Here is a 26,833-nt window from a genome sequence, read left to right as displayed (position 1 = left end):
GATGTAGTTCTTGTGATGGCGCGATGCATCACAACATTCCCAATTGTAGATCTACACAGTGGGTAGGGCTGTTGGTAGACAGTGATGTGCCAAGGATGTCGTGTGCTTTGGAACTGAGTGTTGAATATGTGGGCAAGTATGACGAAGATGGTTACATTTACGATTGAGTTGTAGAAAGTGGTGGCCAAACACAATGGAGAAAGACCTATCATTTTCAAAACCAAATCTGATTTCTTTCCACAATAAATGTTTTTCTTGTATTGAGGTATACTCCCTCAATAATACAATCCAAAGCCCCTATAAATCATTTCACGTCCCCCATAAAATAAGTTACTAATTTAGTAATATATATATATATATGTAGGTAATTCACATAAATGTTGACATACAAAACCCTTGAAAAATGTATCCCACATTTTTAATTAGGTGCATACATAGAAAATTCATATTTTACCACAAAATGTTTTTTATGTACCGATGCTCTTGTCGCTGCAAATTGTGATGGACATTTTTGGCCACGTTGTTGGGGCCCATATCATCATCAACTACGAGGTGGCTCCCATCGTTGCAACACGCTCCCACCAACGGAGATCTCCTTGAGAAGATCCTTCTCTACCTTATATGCTAGAGCTCAGTCGTTAGAGCCGTGGTCGTCAGCAAGTGTTGGCACCATGGCGCCTCCACTCATCGTGCCTACTCAGGTCTACATCTCTAGTGGAGGCATCTCTAGCTCGGAGTTCATCCAGCTTCCTGATGCCTCTAGCCCGGTGGTGAGTGCTGAATTGGGTTTCGGGGACTTGCTGGTGCCAAACATTTGGGACTGCAGAAACGGCGTGGTCCTCTTCGAGTTCGGCGGTGAGACCTGCCACCGCGCTGGTCTCCCTGTGCGCTCCCTACTGATGTACCCTAACATGGACAAGGCCATGGTCCTCCCACGGTCACCGCATCGTCGCGCTCAATCCGCTTGGCAGACGTGTCATTCTGTCGACACTTTTCCCCTTTCCGGCCCTGCCCCACGGTGGGAGGTCGTCATCCATTACTATAGTAGCAGTTTTGGCTGGTGGGAAACCTGTTCACCTCCGCCAAATCGTCTGGGTAAATCTGGATTAACAGAGGCGGACATATGTTCGCCAGCATTAATGAATTAAAAAAAAATAAAAACAGCAATGCCGTCGATGGGCCCGCCTAGCCGATCCACAGGGCCCGCTGAGCCCATCGATGAGCTGTTGCTGCTCGCAGGATCCTCTGTGGCACCGCTTGATTTGCGTGTCCGCCACCGTCAGAGAGGCCCGCATGTGTGCCATCGCCTGAGAAGCCCACGCTCGCCAGATCCATAGTCGGTGCGGCCTCGTGCGTGAGCCGTTGCTGGCTCTGGGTGGCCGCGGTGATGCCGCACCGTAGTTGAGCGCTCTGCTTATCTTGCCGCGCACAAAGCCGCTCCACAGGCTGCTCATCATCGCCTAGGGGATTTCAAGAGTATTCATTGAATACCCGTTATTTTTACCAATAAAAGGTATTTCAAGGTACAATCAATCATACATGTTAAAAAATAAGGCTGAATCAATCCATTTGTTTACCTTTTGAAATTTTGAATACACGTTCTTCGAATCTTGGCCCAACATTTGGTCGCGCCAATTTACGGGATCATCAAAACCTGGCGGTGAGCGAGCAAGCAATGCCACTCTGATACCTAGATGCCTCTGCCAAGCTCTCGTTCCGCATCTAGTGCCGCCTGATCCGTGAGGGCTAGGGTTTTGTGGTGGGTTTGGGGATACACTACTACAGAAATCATTTTTGCTGGCACGTTGTTTTTTTTTCACAGGCGGTTCACAATTTCATGATGCCAGTACAAAAAATAGGGTGGGCCCAGCAAGAGAACCGCCTGTGTAAAACAATTTACACAGGCGGCTCTCCTATCTCTACCGCCTGTGTAAATACCTGTATTTACACAGGCGGTTTATAATGTCAGCCGCCTGTGTAAATGGTATTTACACAGGCGGTTGTCATTGTAAACCGCCTGTGTAAATACACGTATTTACACAGGCGGTAGAGATAGGAGAGCTGCCTGTGTAAATTGTTTTACACAGGCGGTCCTCCTTACCAACCGCCTGTGTTAATGCTGCTATAAATTCCCTTCGTCCACCTCCAGACAAGAACAGTTACTCGCGTGCTGTGTGCACAGTGGCGGACAGAGAAGTGGCGATTCCAAGGGGGGAGGTTTTGAACTTCATTTCTTTGGTGAGAAACTTCCAAAAGGTTTTGAACTTCATTTTTGCTTATACTTAGGGTTTGTTAATCAAGATGCCATCTCCGTTTAATTAATTCTTATAATTATAAAAATGAGTTTAAATAATTATTTAAATTTTTTATTTTGTAAATTTTGTAAGAGGTAGGTTTTCATATCTATTTAATTGATGGAGGATAGAATCTTAGTTATGAGGGGTTATTTTCGTTTTGTTTTTAGAGTGACATACAATATTTTCCTAACTAATTACAGATAAATATGGAGAGGTCATTATGGATGTACAACTTATCAAGATTAGACCCATCTTATGTAGTGGAGGTCCAAAAATTTATTGATGCCGTGAAGATACATGCTCAGAGAACAAAGGCGAAGCACATATGTTGTCCATGCGCAGACTGTAAAAATATTGTGGTATTTGACAATGTGGAAGCAATCACTTCTCATCTGGTTTGCAGAGGATTTGTGGAGGACTACTTGATTTGGACAAAACATGGTGAGGGTAGTTCTACACCTTATATGCGGACAACTGACAACACTGCAAGTAACATCAATGTGGAGGGTCCAATGCCATATCTCAATGAATGTGATGCTATGCCAGATATCAATGAAACCCATCATGCTATGCCAGATGTCAATCAAACTCATAATTCTACGTCCGATGTTAATGAAACTCAGCATGTTAACACTGATGCCATTGAAGATGCAGATTTCTTAGAGGCAATAATGAACCGTTGTGCGGATCCATCAATATTCTTCATGAAGCGAATGGAAGCCTTGAAGAAGGCAGCAGAAGAGCCTTTGTACGACGAGTCGAAAGGTTGTACCAAAGAGTGGTCGACACTACGGGCTGTTCTTCAGTTTTTGACGATTAAGGCTAGATATGGTTGGTCCGATGCTAGTTTCAATGATTTATTGCGTGTACTTGGAGACCTTCTTCCTAAGGAGAACAAAGTGCCTGCTAACACATACTATGCAAAGAAGCTAGTCAGTCCACTTACGATGGGTGTTGAGAAGATCCACGCATGTAGAAATCATTGTATTCTATATCGGGGTGATCAGTATAAAGACTTAGACAGTTGTCCAAACTGTGGTGCTAGTAGGTACAAGACGAATAAAGATTATCGAGAGGAAGAGAATGCAGCCTCTGTTTCTTCAGGGAGGAAGCGAAAGAAGACGTAAACAAAGACTCAACAAGACAAACGTTCAAAGCCCACTAGCAATATCGAAGTGGACTATTATGCGTTGAGAAGAATTCCTGCATTGGTGATATGGTATCTCCCTGTGGTTGATCGTTTGAGGTGTTTGTTTGCAAACCCTGATGATGCGGAACTTGTGACCTGGCATGCTTCTGATGAAAGGAAAGATGATGGAAAGTTACGACATCCAGCCGATGCAAAGCAATGGCAAGAATTCGATAAGAAATATCCAGACTTTGCCGAGGATCCACGAAATGTAAGGTTTGCTCTGAGTACTGATGGAATGAATCCATTTGCCGAGAGGAGCAGCACGCACAGCACATGGCCAGTGATCATGACAATATACAACCTTCCTTCATGGTTGTGTCAAAAAAGAAAATATCTTTTGCTAACCATTCTTATTTCTGGACCTACACAACCTGGAGTTGATATGGATGTATTTCTAGAGCCCTTAATGCAAGAGATGCAAATACTATGGGAAGTGGGTGTGAAAATGATCGATGCGTTCCGCAAAGAGACATTCACACTGAGAGCAATTATTATTGTCACAATTAATGATTATCTTGCTCTCTTCTCATTATCAGGCCAGTTCAAGGGAAAGGTTGGTTGTGTAGAGTGCATAGATGGAACATGGCACGTGTCTCTTCCTCCATCTAACAAGATAGTGTACATGAGGCATAGGAGGTGGCTACCGGCAGGCCATAAGTACCGCTTACAAAAGATGAATAAGTACTTTGACAATATGGATGAATCAAAATCTACTGCTCCATCAGGTTATAGTAAAGGGCACAGAGTGTATAAGATAGTTGAGAATGTCAAGTTTGTGTTTGGAAAAAAGACCAAAGATGGGAAACCAAGAAAGGTTGTGAAGGCAAATGAGGGGGACACATTCAAGAAGAAGTCTATTTTCTTTAAGTACTTATCGTACTGGAAAGACTTAGACGTACGACATGCGATCGATGGTATGCATGTTCAGAAGAATGTGTTTGACAGTGTAGTTGGAACTTTGCTAGACATAAAGAGCAAGACAAAGGAAGGTCTCAATTCACGTTTGGACATGCAACATTTAAAGATCAGAAAAGAACTTCACCCTGTACTCCTAGAGAATGGGAAGTACCATCTACCGGCAGCAAGCTATAACCTGAACAGAGAGGAGAAACATGCAATGTGTGTGTGGTTGAAGAATTTAAAAGTTCCATCTGGTTTCTGCTCCAACATAAGGAGTCTTGTTTCGATGAAAGACCTTACACTCACCAACTACAACTCACATGATTGTCATGTAATGCTGACCACTTTTCTTCCTATTGCCATCAGGGCTATAAATCCAGTGTTCTTAAAGATGGCAATCACACGGTTGTGCTACTTCTTCAATAAGATATCTGAGAAGGTAATTATCCGTGATGAGTTAGAGTCCCTACAGAAATTTGCTGCAGAGACATTGAGCCAGTTGGAGATGTGCTTTCCCCCATCGTTCTTTGATATCATGGTACACCTTATTGTTCATTTGGTGCCTCAAATTGAGGCATTGGGCCCCATGTATTTCCATGAAATGTGGACGTATGAGCGTTTCATGTCAATATTGAATGGCTATATGTCAAATCGTGCTCATCCGGAGGGTTCCATGATAGAGGCATACACTACAGAAGAGGCCATTGAGTCTGGAGGACCATTATGTAATAATCTCCTAAAAGACCAGGTATCAATTGGTTTGCCTCCGTTGCGACATGAGGGAAGGCTTGGTGGACGAGGGAGGATGGGACGGAAATCATTCATCCCGCTAGATTACTACATAGTCCTAGAGGTACATTACAGCATACTACAATAACTCATAATAATGGACCCATTCACCAAGCAGCACATGAAAGAGCTTCGTGAGGAGAATCCAGGATGCACAAATGATTGGGTACACAAGGAACACAAGCGTCGGTTCACCGCATGGCTAAAGAATTTGGACATGACAGATGAATCAGAAACCATCAAGATTTTAGCATCTGGACCATCAAGCCAGGTCATATCATGGCAGAGCTATGACATTAGTGGCTTCACATTTTCCACCAGTTTTAGGGACACCAAGCGCATGGCACAGAATAGTGGCGTTCGATGTGAGGCTGTAGATGATACAACTGGTGAAGAAACTACATACTTTGGATTCATTGATGACATATGGGAGGTTGAATATGGTCCACGCCTACAGATTCTAGTGTTCCGATGTCGATGGGTTCAAGATAAACATGTCACTGTGGATAACTATGGCCAAAGAGTTCTTGATCTAAGTAAAGTAGGTTACAAAGATGATCCGTGGATCCTTGCTAACTGTGCTGCATAGGTGTTCTATGTGGAATAAATTCTATCTACGAATGAAAAGAAAAGTACCCAAAAGCCAAAGCACGTAGCAATCCCTGGAAAGCAACAAATTGTAGGAGTTGATGGTGTAATGGATTTAGAGGATGTTAACCAGTTCAGCGAGATGTCTCTTTTTACAAACTTTGAAGAAAAGATAAAAAATGTGGAGAAAAGTATCCCGCAAACCTCTTTGCCCTAGGTGCGCCATGATGGACAAGGAAGGACTGTAGCACCCTAGATTGTTTATCATGTAACTAATGTATCACTTATCATTTGTACCTAATGCTACTCTTTCTTATTAAGCAAGATGTTTACATTTCCCCTTGTTGTATACCTTTGGACTATGATATTATTTTCTAACTTAATTAAACAAATCTTAATTAAAACCTCTTTCCCCTTCTTGTATACCTTTGGATTCTATATTATTTACTAACCCTAGGTACATGAAATATTAACTAACCCTAATTAACAAACCTTTAATTAAAAACTTAATTAATTCACGAACCCTAGGTACATGAAATAATAACTAACCCTATTAAACAAGCCTTTAATTACTAACTAAATTAATCCACTAAGTACATGAAATAATAAATAACCCTAATTAACAAACCATTATTTACTAACTAAATTAATCCACAAACCCTAATTAAGTACATAAAATAATAACTAACCCTAATTAACATACCATTAATTACTAACTAAACTAATTCACAAACCCTAAATAAAGGGAATAAATAACCTTTAATTACTTACTAAATTAACTAACAAACCTATTATTAATAAACACTAACTAAATTAACTAACTAAATTAACTAATTACTAACTAACTAAATTAGTATAGACGGGCCCAGCAGGCAACGCTGGCCCAGCAGGCCCAGCAGGCAACGCTGGCCCTAAATAAAGGGAATAAATAACCTGAATTCCTGTGGAAAATGAAAAAAACATTAGTACAGACGGCTGTTGATGAGGGCCGCCTGTACTAATGTATTAGTACAGGCGGCCCTCATTAAAAGCCGCCTGTACTAATATATTAGTACAGGCGGCGGTCAATGACGCCCGCCTGTGAAAAGATTTTTACAGGCGGTGGTCAATATGGCCCGCCTGTACTAATGTGCTCCAATATAAGTTCCCGCGCGTGGCCCGCGAAAATTTCTAAGTCCCGGAGGCGCGAGTTCAGAAATTGGACGCCGTCAGGCTGCCGAAATCCGCCGCCGCTCCTCCACCGCTCGCCGGACCGCCACCGTTGTGAGCTGCCGCCGCCACGCCGCCGAGGGACCTCCACTCCGCCGACACGCCTCCACGCCCCCGCCGAGGGACCTCCGCTCCGCCGCAGCGAGCCGCCGCCGCCAGCAGCTGCCGCGCCGCGCCGGGAATCCACCTACGCGCCGCCGCCGCGACCTCGCCGGAACGCCGAGAGGTAGGCCGTGCACACCCGCCACCGCCGAGCTCCGCTTCGAGGCGGCTCCGATCGGTGCGGCGGCGGCTGCCATGTGCGCCGCCGCGCGCGCGCCCCTCCGAGCGCCGGCGGCGTTGCCTGCTGGGCCTGGCAGGCCGCCTTGCCTTTTTTTAATTAATTAGTAATGTTTTATTAGTGTTTGTTAGGTAATTTTGTTAGTAATTAGCTAATTTAGTTAGTACTTTAGTTAGTTAGTAATTTAGTTAGTTAGTAATTAGTTAATTTAGTTAGTTAATTTAGTTAGGGTTTGTTTGCAAAATTTAGGAATGTTTTTTGTTATGGTTTTTTATTAATAGTTAGTAATATTTTTTGTTAGGGTTTATTTAGTAATTAGTTAATTTAGTTAGTTAATTTAGTTAGTGTTTATTAATAATAGGTTTGTTAGTTAATTTAGTAAGTAATTAACGGTTATTTATTCCCTTTGTTTAGGGTTTGTGAATTAGTTTAGTTAGTAATTAATGGTATGTACTATGTTTTTTGTTAGGGTTTTTTCCATAATTTAGCTATGTTTTTTCCATGTTAATACTTATATTTCATGCATAATTAGGGTTTGTGAAATAATAATTAGTTTGTTAAATAGGGTTTCCTATTTAATATTCATTATTTAGGGTTTGCAAATTAGTGTTAGTTAATTAGGTTTGTTAATAATAGGTTCGCTAATTGATTAGGCTATGTAATCCATGTTAATACTTGTATTCCATGTTTATACTTATATTCCGTGGTTATACTTATATTTCATGCAGATGAGTACTCCATCAAATGCTGAGCAGGCCGATGCCCAGATAGGTACACCGGGATCTGACTCCTTTGGATCCGAACCTTATAGGAGCCCGAGCGTATCACCACGTGAATCTCCTAGAGCTAAGAAGGCCCGTCTTGAGTTGGAACGTGACCCTAATTACGAGCCTGAAGATGAGCCAAATGATGATGAGGTATATATGCTCGTAGATTGTCTATACGAGAGAATAATGCATGTGTATGTATGTACCTAACAATTGAATTGACAGGAGGTAGAGCAAACTCCTGGATGAGCTCCAGCATCCCCGTATATTTATGAGCCACCGTCGTCATCCCCAATACATGATATGTCATTCTCGCTGGATGAGCTCGAGGGGCCAGCCAAGAACATGCCTGAGCAGCAGACTCCGCCAGCCAAGAAGGACACAACACCAGAGAAGGAGGTAGAGCAAACTCTCCCGCCACCACCAAAGCAGAATGAAGATGAGCAAACTCCCCCGCCACCACCAAAGCATAAGGAAGCAGAGCAAACTCCCCCACAAGCACCGGCCTCCAAGAAGGCAAAGAAATTTCCAATTCCAAAATTGGTTTCTCCCTATGAGCCAAAAAGGGGAAAGCAGCAGGCACAGTTCTATTTCTGAAAGGGCTTGGAAAGCAGCGGACGGCACGAGTCGTTGAGCTCGAACCGTCACAGAATAAGGAAGCCGCCGGCCAAGCAACTGAAGCCGTGCCACCAACAAAGGAAGCCCCAAGTGGCGATGTACATGTCGAACCGCCATCAAATACACCATTGACCCTTAAGGATATAAGAAAGCCAACGGTTGATGATTATGTCAATGTCCCCAGTAACTATGTGCCCGGAAGGCCTATGCTGCAATGGACGGTGCTTGAAAAGGGTCCATGGACGATAAAAAGGTTTCATGACTGGTACATGAGAGCAGTGAATGCTGGCCTGCATGCAGTTAGTGTTGACATACCAGCAGACGTGTTTGCTACTGGCAAGGATAAAAGCGGGGCATTTGTTACCTTCGAGGACATGCACCTGCTGTTGAACTATAGGAAACTTGACGTCCAACTCATTACAATCTGGTGCCCATAAGTATCACTCATGCACACACATTGTTATTATTAAATTTGGAATGTGATAAACTCTAATATGTGCATGTTGTATGTAGTTTGCAAGACCACGAGCAGAGATCGTTAACTACAGGATCGATGGTCGGTTACCTGAGTCCAATCAGGTTACAAGAAAATATGCACAAATTTGTACTTACAAATGAAGATAGAGCAAAGATAGAGAAGGACAAAACACCAGAACAAGTTGCAGAAGCTGTAAAGGAATTGCAACGAAAATACGAGGACAAATATGCCCTCTATCTTGGTAGAGCAATGCTGAGATATAAGTACAGGGATTTTATATTGGCACCCTACAACTTTGGGTAAGCGTGACCTCGTATACGTACTTCAAATTATCGTGTTAACCCTAAGTACAGGTGTCGCTCACTCGTTTATTCATGCAGTGACCATTGGATTGTTTTTTATATTTATCCATTCGAAGGGAAGGTGCTTGTCCTAGACTCCTTACATTATCCTCCTCAGTCGTATCAAACATTCCTGATTCATTTAGAAAGGTGAGCCAACATGCAACCACATCCGTACTTATATGAATTAGAGTTTCTAAATAACTATAGTGTTTTATATTCGATATCTACAGGGCATGGCGGTTTTATAAGAAGCAAAAAGGACCGGTCGACGCCGCCCGCTCAGATCCTAGTGTGCCATTGACGATACAACACCATTATCCGGTAAGTTGTCCGAACACATATCATCATATAAATAATACACAAGGCATGACAATTTTAGTTTAATCTTTTGCTCATTAATTACATAGTGCCACAAGCAACCACCTGGATCGGTCTACTGTGGATACTATGTGTGTGAGTTCATAAGGCAGCGGGGACGATACGTCAGGGACAAAAATATGGTAAAAAATATCTATGTATGAAGTTTTCTCATTAAAGTTGGAAATATTAATATTGGACATGTGTCAATGATGCTTTTAAACTTTGTTTCCAGCCGAGAAGCAAAGGAAAAGGACGTGCCATTCACTCCAAAAACTATGGAAGATATAGTAGCAGACTTGTGCGGTTTTATTATGAGAGAAATAATTCCAAGTACCGGATCATATTTTTATGAAGCCGGTGATTTAGCAAATGAAAGATTTAGAGCGCTGACAGACCTAGCAGGTCTAAACTTGAAACGAAATGACATATAAACACCAAATGGTTGAACTCATAACATGAAATGACGTGTATTATATGTAATTTTATGCTTGATGTTTGATTTCATGTGTACACATCTGTAATATTTATATGTGTTGTATGTATGATGCAATTTTATGGTTCATGTTTGCATATCTTATATATATAAATATAGTATAGTGTGGAGGCAAATATTAAAATTTGAAATAAAAAAAAATAATTACACAGGCGGCACACAGAGTGAGCCGCCTGTGAAAAATGGGTTTTCACAGGCGGCTGACAAAGTGAGCCGCCTGTGTAAATAACTATTTACACAGGCGGCTGACAAAGTGAGCCGCCTGTGAAAACCCTTTTTTCACAGGCGGCTCACAGCCCGCCGCCTGTACTGTGGGCCGATTAGTACTGACCCCTAGTACAGGCGGTGGACTTGGCCGCCTGTATAAATGCCTCTACCACCGCCTATGAAAACGTTTTCTGTACCAGTGATAAGTGGCAAGGCACCATTTATACTGCCACCCGAGTTGCTGTATGGTGACGTGTGTGGGGGAAGTGTGGGCAGATTTGGAAAGTGGTGACGGGATGATGGTCAGCGTGACTTGTGGCGGCGTTCGGTGTGACGAGGTGGGAGGGATGCAAGGGAACTATAGTAACGTGAATCGCTGCGTGGGAAGAGGAAGGACATAGGAAGGTCTTGCGATTTGAACTTTCTGCTATGTGCAAATTGAATCACTTGCAAAAATCAACTATTTGTGGACTTGTTTGGAAACAAAAAAAATATTTGTTTAAAATATGTTTTCTTCTTGTATCCACCTGATTATAAGAGCGGGATATATATTACGGGACTAGGTGTGATATGCAATCTTTGTACATGCCACCATGGGGAGTAGGTGATCGCGCGAATCATCAAACCTCAGAAGAAAAATCTTGTATCTTCATTGTTCCTATGTTTTGCGTATTCTACACTTGCTCTTTACGTTGTGCAATCTCATTCCTGCGTAGTCGTTTTGCCCACTTTTGTTTGCCTCATGTAGTTTTGTTGTTGTTTGAGTAGCTTGCTAGTTCTACTGGCAGCTTGTTAATTACCATGATCACTAGAATTGTGTAGGAGCTTGTGAATGACCCTGGTTTGGTTTTGATAATTGAGTGATAACCTAGGTGGACTAATATGTGTTGGATGTGAGATACATAGGTGCTTAGTCCATAGCAACACTTAGAAAAAACCTAGTGCTCAACCATAGTCTGGTGACTCAAGATGATTATGGCCAAGAATGGACGTTTTTCTTTTATTGAGATATACACTCACAACAGTACAATCCAAAGCCCCTAAAAACATTTAATGCCCCCCCATAAAAGAATTTACTAATTTAGCAAAAATAAAAAATACACATATGCATGGAATTCACATATATTATGACAAATGAAACGTAGGAAAATGTATCCCACACTTTTAATCTGGTGCATATATAGAAAAAAAATCATATTTTACATGAAATGTTTTTAACCCAGCGGGGCTGGGATCATTGCAACACGCCACCACCAACGGAGATCTCCTTGACAAGATCCTTATAAGCCTTGGATGCCGGAGCTCAGTCGTTAGTGCCGTGCACACCAGCAAGTGCTGGCCTCGCGGCACCTCGACGGAGCTGGTCTCGCTGTGCGCTCCCCACTGTTGTACCCTAACAAGGACAAGGCCGTCGTGCTCCCACGGTCGCCGCAGCCATCCGCCTTCTCAGAGTACGCCCATGCGATGCTTCTCCCAGCCGACCACGATGACGATGCCTTGTGCTACCGCTTCAGCGTCTGCACCTAGGAGTCAGACAATAAGGTCGTGGCACTGGTGTGTGTCCTACGGTCCGGCTCCTAGGCCATCCACTGCATAGCCATGGGTTTTCTCGATAAGTCAACGGTCCATATCCTGCCTACTATTGTGCTCGCCTGCGACAAGATCTATATGGTGACCCAATACATCCTAGGACTAGATCGACCTCGCCAAGGAGAGATTCTTCATCGTCGATCTCCCTGAGGGTGTGACGCTTGATCTGTACCCAGGCAACCTTGTCCATTATCGAGGGGAGGACTCTGTCCTCTACCATTTCCATGTGGATGGGGCAAATTAAACAGGCTCAACGTCTAGCTCCGCACGATGAATGACGACCGTGGGCACGGCGGCAGCACCAACCGGTGGGCGGTGCTGGGGACAACATCCCATGCCACCTAAGCCGATTCACTGTCGCTGAATGCTACGGGGAGATAAGGCCGCAGACTGTGTGGGAGTGCCTACTAGGCTCCACAAGGAGCGTGACATCTCATTGTCGGGCATGAGGCGGTGCACGCCCTCGTGGATGATGGCTTCCCCACGGAGGAGCACGAGGTGGTCAGGGCCGAGTGTGCGCCACAGGCCGGCGGCCCAAATCGAGCGTATCCTAGAATGCCACTGCAGCTGTCCACGTACACAATACCAGTTAGCAAAACGAGCCCGAGAGTAAAATGATTGGTATGGGAAAGTTTAATGTGCTGAACACTTGGTCTGGTAGGTTCGGGCTTAGTAGGCAACACACAAGAAGTCAAGGGTTATTTTGAGGTTTCCACGTTGAAAACCAAATCTGATTTCTTTGAGCTATAAATGTTTTTTGTTTATTGAGATATACTCCAACAATAATACAATCCAAACACTACAGGAAACTGGCTCTTTGCCGACTGCAATTTTATTTGCCAACTGTTTTTTTTCGACACTCGGCAAAGAGGTCCCTTTGCCAACTGGAATTTCCTGCAGTCGGCAAAGCAGGATTTGCCGACTGCCTGGATTTGCCGACTGCCAGGCAGTTGGCAAAGAATTGCAGTCGGCAAAGGCAGGCCATGATTGACGCCATCCACGCCGTCACCTTTGCCGACTGCCACTCCGTCAGCAGTCGGCAAAGGCGCAGGCTTTGCCAACTGCCATCCTCCCTGGCAGTCGGCAAAGGCTCTTTGCCAACTGCCACTGATGGCAGTCGGCAAAGAATTAATTTTTTTTTTCGATTTTCGATCCCAGTTTTTTTGTGTTGCCTTGCTACAGTAAGTACATGATATATTCCAAGTTTGGGGTCATTTTGATTTATTTTGCTATATTCCGTAGATTTTTTCTGTTTCTTTGATTTTTTCCGACAGCTCCAGATTTGAACTGCAGGTACATGAAATAATGGAATCCGGCCATTCAGAAAATGATATTCATGATGTTTGGAGCATGTTGAGGCCGTGTGCGGGGCCTCGCGTGAAATTTCGACCGTGTTGGTGTCGGAACACGCCGAGCCACGCGCGTGAAAAGTGTTTTTAAATTTTATAAAATCGAAACGGAGTCCGAAAATGACGAAACTTGACGACGTGTCTTGTCATCACAGGTAAGTGCCGTTTCGTTCGTCGTTCACTCGTTTCGCACCTGTACATACAATCAACACTGCGGATGTAATATTGCAGGCCCAGATGGAGGCCAAGATGGAGGAGAGGATCGCCACGTTGCACGCGCAGATGATGGCGCAACAGATGGCTTACCAGCAAAGCCTGCAGCAGCACTACAACACTCAGATGCAGAACATGGCCAGCTTCTTCCAGTCCATGCAGACGCCCGGGGCGTCTACACCGCCTCCTCTTCCAATGTTCGCTCCACCGCCTCCTCCTTCAGAGTTTTTTCCTGTGCCTGCTCTTGTCGCTCCTGGAGGGACCCCGGTGAGTATATTGACTCTTGCTTTAACTTGTGCGTCCATGCTGCAGATACTAATGACATCACTTGGCGTTTAACTTGTGCAGGTACAGTCGACGGGTTCGAACCCGTCTCCTGGAGGTCCCGGCCATCAGATGATGTCGTATCCACCACCTGCACCCTATCCACCGTATCCACCTCCGCGTGGCCCTCCTCCGACGTACTCGTGGCCGCCGGTGCGCGGAGGGTGGCAGTACGCGCAGGCGCCTCAATTTGGTCCAAGGGGGTTTCCGTGGGCAAACCCTGGGGGCTCTGGGGGTGGAGCGGACGACGAGACCGGGGACGGCGCGACAAGCTAGGTACTTGTCGATTCTGTTATCATGTATCCACCGTATCGTCGAAGTTGTTGTCATGTATTTCTTTTCTTCGTTATGGACCTAGACTTGTTATGTTGAACTTCGTGTGATGGACGTCGACTTGTGGTGTTCGACGTGTTGGACTTCATGTGATGGTTGTAATGCACTTGTGTGGTTGTTATTGTGACATATATGTGAGATATATGTGATGTTGTGCGTTATTGTGATATATGTGGTGATGTTGGCGACAAATGTGATGAAATTGTGATATAAATGGTGCTACCGGTGCTTCTGGTGAAATTGGATTATAATTTGTGATTTTGCAGGGTTTTGATGCGAGAAAACAGAAAACAAAAGCAAAAAAAAAAAAATTCCAGCTTTGCCGACTGTTGGGCAAAAAAACCCCAGGACAGAGTCTTTGCCGACTGCAATGGGAGGCAGTCGGCAAAGAGGTCAAACCTTTGCCGACTGCAACTCCGAAAGCAGTCGGCAAAGAACATTTCAAAAAAAAAAATTTCTTTCTTTGCCGACTGCCGAGCTGGCGGCCAGTCGGCAAACAATTTTTGAAAAAAAAATTCTTTGCCGACTGCCGAGGAAACAGCAGTCGGCAAAGCCTGCCGTAAGGGCTGACGGCGCCACGTGGCTATGCCGACTGCTGGCGTGGCAGTTGGCAAAGGATTTGTCGACTGTGTGCCACGTGGCAGTCGGCAAATCCGCCTTTGCCGACCCAGGCTTTGCCGACTTCTCTTTGCCGACTGCCACGTGGCTTTGCGGTCGGCAAAGCCTTTGCCGACTGGGTTTATGCCTTTGCCGACCGGGGCAAGCAGTCGGCAAAGAGGCGTTTTCCTGTGGTGAAAGCCCCTAAAAATCATTTAATGTCCCCCCATAAAAGAAGTTACTAATTTAGCAAACATAAATAAATATATCCAGGGAATTCACATAAAGTATGACAAACCAACACTAGGAAAATGTTTCTCACACTTTTAATCTAGTGCATATATAGAAAAAAAATCATATTTTACATGAAATGTCTTTAACTGAGCAGAGCTCCCATCGTTGCACCACGCCCTCACCAACGGAGATCTCCTTGACAAGATCCTTCTCCGCCTCGGATACCACAGCTGCCTGGTTAGTAAGTGTTTCTCTAGCAAGTGTTGACCATGCAGCGCCTACACTAGAAGATCTTACTTGGGGTCTACGTCTCCAGTGGAGGCACCTCTGGCTTGGAGTTCATCCGGCTTCCTGATGCCTGTAGCGCGGAGGTGAGTGCTGACTCGCCGGCATCGAACGTTTGGGACTGTTGGAACGACTTGGTCCTCTTCGAGTTCAGTGGCGAGACCTTCCACCATCACTACTGGAATCGCGGGATTTGCCTAGTGCCGCAGGCACTAGGCAAAGGCTCAGAAACACTAGGCAAACAGTTTGCCTAGTGTCACACTAGGCAAACAAGGGTCGATAGAGGTGGACTAGGCAAAGAGCACTTTGCCGAGTGTCAAACCTCAGACACTCGGCAAAGTGTTTGCCTAGTGTCAAGGACACCACTCGGCAAAAGTATTCCACTGACGGTGGAAATCGTAACGGACGTTTTGCCTAGTGTCGGAGGTCTGACACTCGGCAAAGTATGCAAGGTTTGCCTAGTGCCAGGCGTCCGACACTAGGCAAATATGTCAAGCTTTGCCCAGTGTCAGGCCGCCTACACTAGGCAAATATGACAAGCTTTGCCTAGTGTCAGGCCTCCGACACTAGGCAAACTGCCTACTTTGCCTAGTGTCAGTTTCCTGACACTAGGCAAAGCATGTTCCCAGGTGTGCCACGTGTGGCCCCTTTGCCTAGTGTCAGACCCCTGACATTAGGCAAAGTAACCAGAAGCTGAATTTTTTTTTGATTATTCCATTTGCGACACAAATATAAATCATATTCAAACACCACAAATATATCACATGAATCATAAATAAGAACCACATGTTCACATATATCACATGTTCATACCAAAAGTCCAAATGTGCCACAAGTTCACAAGTTCATAAGTGCACAACCAAATTTCTTAACAAAGTTCACAACAAGCTGATCACGACGATTGTCAAGGGTGAAGAGGCCCGTGGTTTAATGCTCCAGGCGACCCTTCCACTTGATTCGGCTCAAGCTGTGGTGCCGGCGACGCTCCAATCTGTGAAGCCGGCGACCCTTCCACTTGATTCGGCTCAAGCTGTGGTGCCGGCGACGCTCCAATCTGTGAAGCCGGCGACCCTCCAATTTGATTCGATGCCACGCCCGATTGATTCTGAAAAAAATGAAAAGGATACCGTCAATAAAAAATTTCGGCAGAACCTCCCCTACACGGAGAGGTTTCCAAACCCTGCAAGAAAACAAACGGCACGATGACCGTCAAGAACATACATATCAATACACTGCCACCAACACCACCACCACCCAAACACCACAACTGCCACCACCACACCACAACAACAACCGTCGTCACCACCAACACCATATTGTATGTTTGAGATTGCATATTTTTTCTAGTGTGCCCTATGTCAGGTTGGAACATAATAAGTAATATATTGGTACTCACAAGAGTAGCTGCTTGAGGAAGTGGCAAGACTAGGCTAGCTGTCATGGTCTGCCCCAAGCGGCGCCAAGAGTGGACACGAACCCCACCAGCTCCTCTATCCTCTGTCGTTGGGCCTCCCGCTCTTCCACCGCCCTCGCTTCCATCTCCTCGCGAAGCCTCCTTTCTTCTAGCAGTTGGGCCTACAACATTTGACCCCCAATGTTAAAGTAAGGCAAAGGTATGTAAAAATCAATAAGCAACGAATAAAACAGAAATTACCTGGAGTTCGTTGACAAGGTGCGAAGCAGTGGTTGGCCGTGGACGTATGGCCGGGCTTGCGCTCGTGCTCCATGCTCGAATCTGGGAGAGGGTGGGAGTAGAGGACGTGTCGATGACACCATCACCCATCCAATACCGCCCATGCTTCTTGCCACCTCCCACCCTCATGATGATCTCTCCGTCAAAGTCATGGGCGCTCGGATCGTACTCTGGCCCATGGACCGCCCTTGCCATCTTAGTATACTGACTGAGACGGCTATGGACAGTCGCGTTGCTGTATGCCGAAGGAGGGTCATCCGGGTTGTAGGAGACGTCGAATTTCGCCTTGCCCTTGTGGGCCGTGGCATATGCCATGAACTGGGTAACCGGCTGCCCACCATGCGACGATGACTGCGAGAAAAACAGCAAGATGATTAGAAATCATGCAACATACAACGTTATAATAAAAAAATGGATTCTCGTACCCAAGTTTGCGCATATCCGTTGAGGCTGCGGTTGCCTTGATGGTGTGGTACACCTATCATCTGCAAACGGCGCTCCCGACAAGCTTTGTGATGGGCAATCCATTCGGGGTCCAACCACTTGTCCACCATCATCTCCCAGCATCGAGGATCCCCAGAGCACCAGCACGGAACCACCTACAAGCCATGAAGTATATGACATATAAGAAGTTAAATTAAAGCTATCAGCACTACATTATTAATGTTCGAATACATTTACCTTCATGAACTCTTCCTTGGTCAGTGCCATATCTCTTGCTTCTTTCTTCGTGACCTTCGTTGCAAGGTAGGACCCGTGGTATGTTATGATGGCCTGGACGCGTGCCTCGTAATGCAGCTGCTTCACGAGTCTTTTACATGCTTTGGTTAGCACCACATCTGCCGTGTCCTCAAAGCCTTCCTGAAGTCTGAAGAAATCCTGCATATACACACACGAAGTATTCATTCATTATTTCAAAAAATGTCCAATGAATGCGATGTATTGAACAATGTAGTGCGAGGAAGACTTACCCACAGCTCAGCCTTCACCCGCTCCGCCTTGTTGGGGAATGTCCTGCCAAGCAGATCTGTAGCATCGGGGGCGTTGGTGTAGTGGGCAAACGTGTAGGGCGGCTCCTCTCTCCCGGTGAACTGGACCAAGCCCGGGAAGTGTTCCTTGACCAGAAGGCCAAGGATGCCACTGACCTTGCGTGTGTGACATCCTGCAGACTCTACAACCGTCCAGCCCCTGCACAAGTTATTAAGAATAATAGTTAGCTTCTAGTGTGATTTTTGAACATATCATTTGAAGTGGTGAAAACATGTTAATTTACTTACGTTTCTCCGTCGGGTGCAATCTTCGGGCATCTGTAAGAAGGTATCGGCCGTGTAGGGAGGCTCGCGGGACCTCGCAAGTACACACTCGGCGTACCAGAGGAAGCCGAACCCGCTGCTGCCTCCTCCTCGACCTCCTCCTCCTCCCCGTCCTCGTCCTCCTCCCGCTCGTCCTCCTCGTCCTCCACCCTCTCGTCCTCCTCATCCTCCACCCGCTCGTCCTCCTCCTGCGGTAGCGGCAACTGCTCCTCCTACGACCGCCTCCTGCGACCGGTGCTGCTCCTCCTCCTCCTCCTCTACGACGGCATCGATAGGTCCTCATCTGCAGTGGTGTCTACTGGGCGTGTTCTTTGGTAGATCGAGCTGACCCTCCTATTTTGACGCCCGCCCGCCATCTTTGATCAATCACCTGCAATCAAAAACAAAAAAACAATGTTGTATTAGAAATAACATAATTACATAAAGGCAAAAGGAACAAACTAAAATTACAAAATAACATATTATTACATGTATTAAAAATAATCTTCATGATCGGGATTAGCTGGATCATAAGTCTCATCATCACTATCAATCATGTCGAAATACTCGACACTATCCGAAGGGGGGATGTTGTCAACATTATCTTGGCCTAACTGTAATCGGTCAAGCATTTGTAAGTCCTTCTCATTTAGCACCTCGTCTCCAGCGTTGCCTGCATCAACCCATTCATTGTCTACTTCCATTCCAATCGCTTCGGTTAAGTCTATCTCAAACCTTCCTTCCAACCCCTCTTCTTGGAAGAATTCTCCATCATATGTGTTTGGGTTAAATGTATAATCTTCATCGTTTGGCAAAGGTAGTTTACCGTGTGGCGATACCTTGTGCACAATATCCCAACCATTAAGATTCTCTTTGTCTTGGCATGCGTATGGGAGATAATAAACCTGTGTGGCCTGTTGGGCCACAACATAGATTCTCTTTGTAACGCTATCTTGTACACAACGCTTGTTCTTTTGATACTTTCAGCAAAAAAAATCACCAAGATGTCCTAATTAATGTAATAATATTGAACACAGAATTTGACATCAGAAACCAACAACTCACTCGAAAAGTTATATTTCAGATATGACAGTAAGATACTAAAGAACACTACAACTTCGGTATTCATTACAAAGACTAGTTAGACCTTTAATATTTGTCAAAAATTGGATTTAATCTATTACTGTGCAGAACAACATGGAAACGGCAACAGCAGACAACATGGATTCAAAAGCTTGGAAAAGGAAATGGGAGTCTTGGGTAGACTAGGGGCAAGCGAAAAGGAAAAGAAGAGACACCGGTGAAACGGTCACCAGAAATGCTCACAATAGGGCTGGCTATGTTACTGTAGTACGAGTTACTGTTGACCAGTTATAAATTTCCCTTCCATAAATCTTAAATCAGCCATGGTTTCGCAATCCAAACTCCAAACAAGCATATGTGTAGTCAGACGGAAAGATCAGTTCGTCGAGCTCCATGTAACTATGGTCTCTGATCATCCACCTAAGCATCGGATAAAATTCTTTTTAAAAGAATTCCACTCAATAAACTCTTGTCAGCCCATTTACCACTTTGCGCTCCTTAACATACAAAACGTATTATGGGTGTTACATTCTATCCCCCTTAAAAGAATTCGTCCTCTAATTCTCTAGATCAAACCTTATGAAGAAAAACACCACTGACAAATAATGACACATGTATGATCTAGAAAGATAAGTAGCACACAGGTTAAAAAGTGTTGCAAAGACAGGAAGCCACCTACACAGATTTATTAAGCCAAAGATAATAATAAGCACACACATGAATAATAGATCTGTTCAATCAAACAACACTGACAGCTAAGGAATCAAATGAGAGAACTTCACATCTCCGAACAACATAAACATCATGTTAAGCACGATAGGCTTGCAAAAACAAAGAACAAGGCCTAAATCAACCAACTCCAACTTTCTATTCATACATTAACAAACAAATATGACTCCTAAAACTCATGGCTACTGCACTTCGTCAACCGAAACCAAGGGATAGACTTAAGGAAAATTGTAACAAAATTGTCATGCCACAACATTTCTTCAACATCAAATCTAGAACGTCTTAAACCTTCCCTTAACTTCAGGATCATTCAAGCAATACGAACCAGTAGGTCAGCTACCACTACGTTTTAAGACTCACCAACATATACACATCTTCATTCCATTGGTTTATGCTAACGAGCGATGTCCACACTATGACCCTCACTAAGGGTTATGCATTGTAACTTCATGTTTCTAAACAAACAATCATGACATATATGTCAAGGAAGCATGACAAGAACTTAACCCCCATATATAACTTAGCCATTGAGGCACAACCATAGTAAACTATAAGTCATCATCCTTACCAATAGATCACTGCAGCAATTTCAAAAATAAACTTCTATGCAGATCAACAATACCACTCTGATAGGCTAGATTAAAGCCACAAAGATCAACACCATAGCCATAAAATGCATAAACACATAGGCTACAGAAATAATTCTACAAAGCTTCTTCTACATCAAGAGAGACTTTATTATCCAAATCAATAACAATCGCAACATTACTTAGACATTAAGTAATAGAAAAAAGGGATTAACGCATACTCCTTAGCAACATGGTTATAAGCATCTCTAGGAACCTCTCAAAAATCCACCTGAATCTTGCTCTCATTATATCTTTGATACTGGCACAAAAGTAGAGATTGATTTGCATGAAAGGACTCCACCAGACTAAGGGTAAACCAATATAGCATTATATCTACAGGACAAAACATATAATGACCCACCCATCTGATATGTCAAGAGTAAATAGTTAGAATGCACGGCATGGAGGCCAACCCATCCGCCATTCAACCATTTCCTTTGAATATAGATGCTTGGGTCAACCTAACACTCGGGCAACCTCACTTAGTAGTGCAGAGAAAGGCATTGTGGGGGCCCTCCACTCCTCGATCTGCACTACTAGACTATAGCTAATCTACGGGCTTCCAAAACCTTTTCGTACCAACAAAAGCAAATCGAACATTTTAGGATCCTCACCCTCAAGCATCAACAACTATGACATCTTAAGGGTCCATTTATGAACAATATCATGAGAAAGAAACTAGACAAGAGTGTACTTGTAAGAACAACTAATATTGTCAAAATCATAATCGAAATAAGCTGATATAAACCATACAAATAAACTTTGTAATCGATCAGAATTAGCAATAGTGATGACATACAACATAAACATCAAGGCAACTTAAGCAAAGACAAACACCACAATCTTCAAAGCTTTTAGCATCTTATACAAACGCTACCCACCCTACATGTGCAAGTGTGTCATGTTAAATCTATTTTTCCGAGAATCTATAACCTGCTCTGGTACCAACTGTAACACCCTAGAATTCATAAACACCCCGGGATGCCACTAAAATTCACAAATAACAGCCGCGCATAACCAATAAAGATTTTGGTAGCACCTCGTTTGTATTTATAAGCAAAGCAGAAGAATAAATGTGTAAATGGGAGCACCAAACTAAAATTAAAGAACATCCTAGCAAATAAATGAGTTACTCCAAAATGAATAAGTATAACCATCACACTTTCAACATTTTCTCTCAAGTCTAATAAGCAGAACCACATTATTAAGTTTTTAAATACCGAGTCCCTTAATGAAGAAAAAGTGTGAGACGTGCAGCTAATTCCCTCCCCTTCCAAGCAAACGTCAAGTACCTGGATTGAGTAAAGCAAGGGTGAGATGAAACATCTCAACAAGCAAATTTGTTTTAACAAGCTATTTAAACCACAATTTGAATTAAGCAACAATTTAACATAGAGTTCCACTTATAAAGTAAACATGACAGTATTAATATAAAATGTGTGGCTTCCAGTTCTGAGCATCGCCAAGAGATAGATCTTCATAATAACATGAACATATCACTTCATTATACTTGCTGTATGCATATGAATGCAATGCGAAATGTCTCCTGCCTGCACACCCAACAAGGTGTGGAGCTGCATCCCATGATGCTTGTACCAGGTACGGTCGTGACCATAGGTCAACGACATAACTTCCAATGCAAATGAATGATGCAATGCACTTGGCATGCTGCAATAAAATTAACATAAACCACCAATGATACTTCCACTTCCTCTTCAGGTTGTGGACTAACCACATATTCCAATATGGAATAAAGAATCACCACGAATAAATAAATAAGACCGCAATCAAATATGGTTGCATGAACCAAGATCACAAGGTCTGGTTATTAGTGGTATGGCATTATTATAGACATTAAGTTGTAGGTGATGAAAATATCAAGCCAAAACGGTAGCAAACCACCGCTACATTTACTTGCCTTTACCGACGATGAAAACGGACGCTAGTTGCGTCTCGAAGTGACTCCACCTGAACATACATGTTTTTTTCAGTTTGCAGCAGTACCAAAGATGTATATAAACAGCAAACAAATGCTTCCTATGCTCGGAAAAACCCCCACAAACAAGGCCTGACAAAACTCTGGAAATTCAGCCAACAGCAGCAGTGCTGATTCAACTTTTGTATCTTTTAATACACAAATGCTATGGTAGAAAAGAAATACATTTATGGAATCTATAGAGCAACCCCTATAACCTTTGTATAGAAACTTTATTTTTTATCATGCCTTTAAGAAGGCATAAACTGCAAATGAAAGCAGAAGTCATTATCTGCCCGAAAATCAGGACAGCAAACTTAATATTTTTATATCTCGAAATCCTTATGTCAAAATATCTTGAAACTTTACCGGATTATAGATCAATCCATTATCTACAACTTTGGTATTATTCCAATTTGCATCAAAGGTCATCAGGATGCCCAAAATCATGACGAACCTTAACTGAAACTTTTACTGATGAAACATGACAGAGAACTTCAGAAACTCATAGCTGGAGTTCTAGCCAACCAAAACTATTGTTCTTTAATAATTTGGAAAGCTCAAGAAAAACACTACAACTCCCTAGTTATCAACAAAAGCTAGTTTTGATGCTAACATGGTCAGAAAACACCAAACTTCAGATCTGTTCAGCATGCAGTCCAAACCTGACAGCGAACTTTGAAAATTCATAGCTCTCAAACCTGATGGGATAAAATCATGATATTTACCAATCCAGAAAGCTAATGAAAAGTACTACAAATCTCTTATAATTTCTAGAGTCCCATAATGCCTCTATGTTTTCTCCAAAAACCCCTAGATCCAGTTCTGTCCAGACTTCGTCAGGGAAAAGCTGCTTGCTTAGAAAAATCATAACTCCCAAACTACTAATGCTAAAATCATGAAATTTCACAGGCAAACAGATCTGAAGGTCCTCTACAACTTCCTTATTATCAACTTGTTGAGGAAAAATCGTTTAGGTCAATTAAACCACATGAACAGCAGCACTGCTCGAGCTACAGGGCAGCAGACCCTAGGTTGACATCCAAATGGTGTCCCCCCCCCCCCCCACAAACACTAATCCCCATGACCAAGAACCATCTAAACACCTCAATTAGAAGACCTAACAGAAGAATCGCCTCACCTTGGCTACCCCCAAAGCTAGGGCAGCGAGAAATGGTGGGGAAGAAGTCGATCTACATGGGAGATGCACCTCTTCTTACTCCTCTTGCATGTCGTGGAAGACCTCTAGGTGCAGCAGTTTGGCTCGGAGTTGCTCAAGGACAGAGATCGACCATGGGAAAGCTTCTCCTTGTCTTGAAGTTGAAGATGACCATGGGGCTTTATCTTCCCCAACTTCGGCGAGGTGGTGGCATGGTAGAGCTCCTCCGGCGAGCTGCAGCAGTGGGAGGGGCGTCCTCCTCTTCCTCTTCCTCTTCCTCTTCCTCTTCTCTTCTCCCTTCTCCTCTCCTTTCTCCTCTCTCTTCTCTGGTTGCCAACGTGAATGAGAGATGGGAGAGAGAGGGATGGCTGCTGGTGGTGTATTATGTGTGGAAGAGGTGCTGATGTGTGGGGCCATGGTGGGTGTGTGAGAGGGGGGGGCGGCTTGGGCCAGGAAAGGGCTGGTTGGGCCTTGCCCCTCTCAATTTTTTTTGGGCGATACAACGGTAGTACCGGCTGTACATCGGTACTACAGGTCTTCACAACTGAGCCAGTTTTTGACTTACCGGTAGTACCGGTACTCTACCGGTAGTACCGGCCTTGAACGGTAGTACCGGAAGTTCATCGGTACTACAGGTCTTCACAGTTGTGCTGGTTTTTTGCCTAGCGGTAGTACCGGTCTTCTACCGGTAGTACCGACCAGGTCAAGTAGTACCGGTCTTCTACTGATTTGCCTAATGTCCTAGATCTGACACTGGGCAAATATGAATGTTTTTGAACTATGAAATTTTTTTTAAAATAAAAAAACACTCAAACAATATAAACTGAAAATTAACTTTGCCGAGTGTCGATAACCCAACACTAGGCAAACACTATAAAAAATAAGTTTGCCTAGTGTCTTCCATGAGACACTAGGCAAAGAGGCCAGTTTGCCTAGTGTCTAGCTGGCACACTAGGCAAACGTATTTATTTTTTTTCAATTTTGGTCTTCAAACTTTTTATCGAGCCTCCCTACATAAAATGAGACTACATGTTGAAAGTTGGCACAATTTTATGAAATTTTGCTATATTTCTTTAGTTTATTTAATTTCTTTGAATTTTTTCGACAAATGCAAATTTGAACTGCAAGTGTGTACGAATAATGGCAATTCATGAATGCAAAAATGATATTCATGTAAGTAAGTGTTAGTTGAGGCCATATCCAGAAACAGACCAAAAATTTCACACATCTTCACGTCGAGACATGACCACGAACTTGCGAGCAAATAGTTTTTAAATTCTATTAAATGAAAACGGAGTCTGAAATTCATGAAACTTGTCGACAAGTCAAGATATCGCATGCGGGTGCCATGATAAAAATTTAAAAAGATTTCGAGCACATCGTCACGTATTTAGCATCATACGTGACGATGTGCTCGAAATCTTTTTAAATTTTTATCATGGCACCCGCATGCGATATCTTGACTTGTCGACAAGTTTCATGAATTTCAGACTCCGTTTTCATTTAATAGAATTTAAAAACTATTTGCTCGCAAGTTCGTGGTCATGTCTCGACGTGAAGATGTGTGAAATTTTTGGTCTGTTTCTGGATATGGCCTCAACTAACACTTACTAACATGAATATCATTTTTGCATTCATGAATTGCCATTATTCGTCACACTTGCAGTTCAAATTTGCATTTGTCGAAAAAATTCAAAGAAATTAAATAAACTAAAGAAATATAGCAAAATTTCATAAAATTGTGCCAACTTTCAACATGTTGGTCAAGGTATAGTAGGAAAGCTACAGAAAAAAATTGGAAGCTAAAATCAAAAAAAGAAAAAATATTTTGCCTAGTGTCTCTGTAAGACACTAGGCAAACTGGCCAGTTTGCCTTAGTGTCGTCCGGAGACACTAGGCAAAGTTCTAATTTTGCCGAGTGTTAACGGAAGACACTCGGCAAAATGGTAACGGCGGTTGCCCTCCGGCAGCCTTTGCCGAGTGTGATGGTATGCCTAGTATTGACACTAGGCAAAATGGTCATTTACCGAGTGGATTTCTTTGCCTAGTGTCGACACTCGGCAAATCGTTATTTTGCCTAGTGCCTTCATTTTGCCGAGTGCTCCGGGGTCTAACACTCGGCAAACAAGCTCTTTGCCTAGTGTCCGACGATTGGCACTAGGCAAACCATTAAACACTAGGCAAATCTTGGTTTTCCAGTAGTGCACGCTTGTCTCGCTGTGCGCTCCCCACTGTTGTACCCTTCTACCATGGTGCTCCCACAGTCGCCACAGCCATCTTCCTTTCGGAGCACCGCCATGCGATGCTCCTCCCAGCCGACCACGGCGACGACGCCTTGTCCTACCGCTTTAGCGTCTGCACCTAGGAGTCAGACAATAAGGTCATGGCACTGGTGTGTGTCCTACTGTCCGGCTCCTGGGCCATCCGCTGCATAGCCACGGGTTTTCTCGATAAGTCAAGGTTCCATATCCCGCCTACTATTGTTCTCGCCTGGGACAAAATCTATATGGCGACCCAATACATCCTAGGACTAGATCGACCTCACCAAGGAGAGATTCTTCATCGCCGATCTCCCTGAGGGTGTGGCGCTTGATCAGTACCCAGGCAACACCTTGTCCACTGCCGAGGGGAGGACTCTGTCCTCCACCTCTTCCATGTGGATGGGGCGAATTGAACAGGCTCAAGGTCTAGCTCCGCAGGATGAATGACAACCGTGGGCATGGCAGCTGCACCAACAGGTGGGCGATGCTGGAGACAACATCACATGGCACCTAAGCCAATTCACTGTCGCTGAATGCTACGGGGAGATAAGCTAGGCCGCAGACA

General features: G+C 43.9%; 2 pseudogenes; both read left to right on the top strand.

Moving 5' to 3' along the window:
- The first annotated feature begins 671 nt into the window (after positions 1-671).
- On the top strand, positions 672-5,767 carry LOC136543206 (uncharacterized; annotated as a pseudogene).
- Positions 5,768-15,146: 9,379 nt separating this feature from the next.
- On the top strand, positions 15,147-26,782 carry LOC136543205 (uncharacterized; annotated as a pseudogene).
- Positions 26,783-26,833: the final 51 nt, after the last annotated feature.

This window comes from Miscanthus floridulus, chromosome 3 (genome assembly GCF_019320115.1).
Source record: "Miscanthus floridulus cultivar M001 chromosome 3, ASM1932011v1, whole genome shotgun sequence".
Lineage (NCBI taxonomy): Eukaryota > Viridiplantae > Streptophyta > Magnoliopsida > Poales > Poaceae > Miscanthus > Miscanthus floridulus.
Note: the sequence above shows the minus strand (reverse complement) of the source record. Positions and strands in the feature narration are given on the sequence as shown.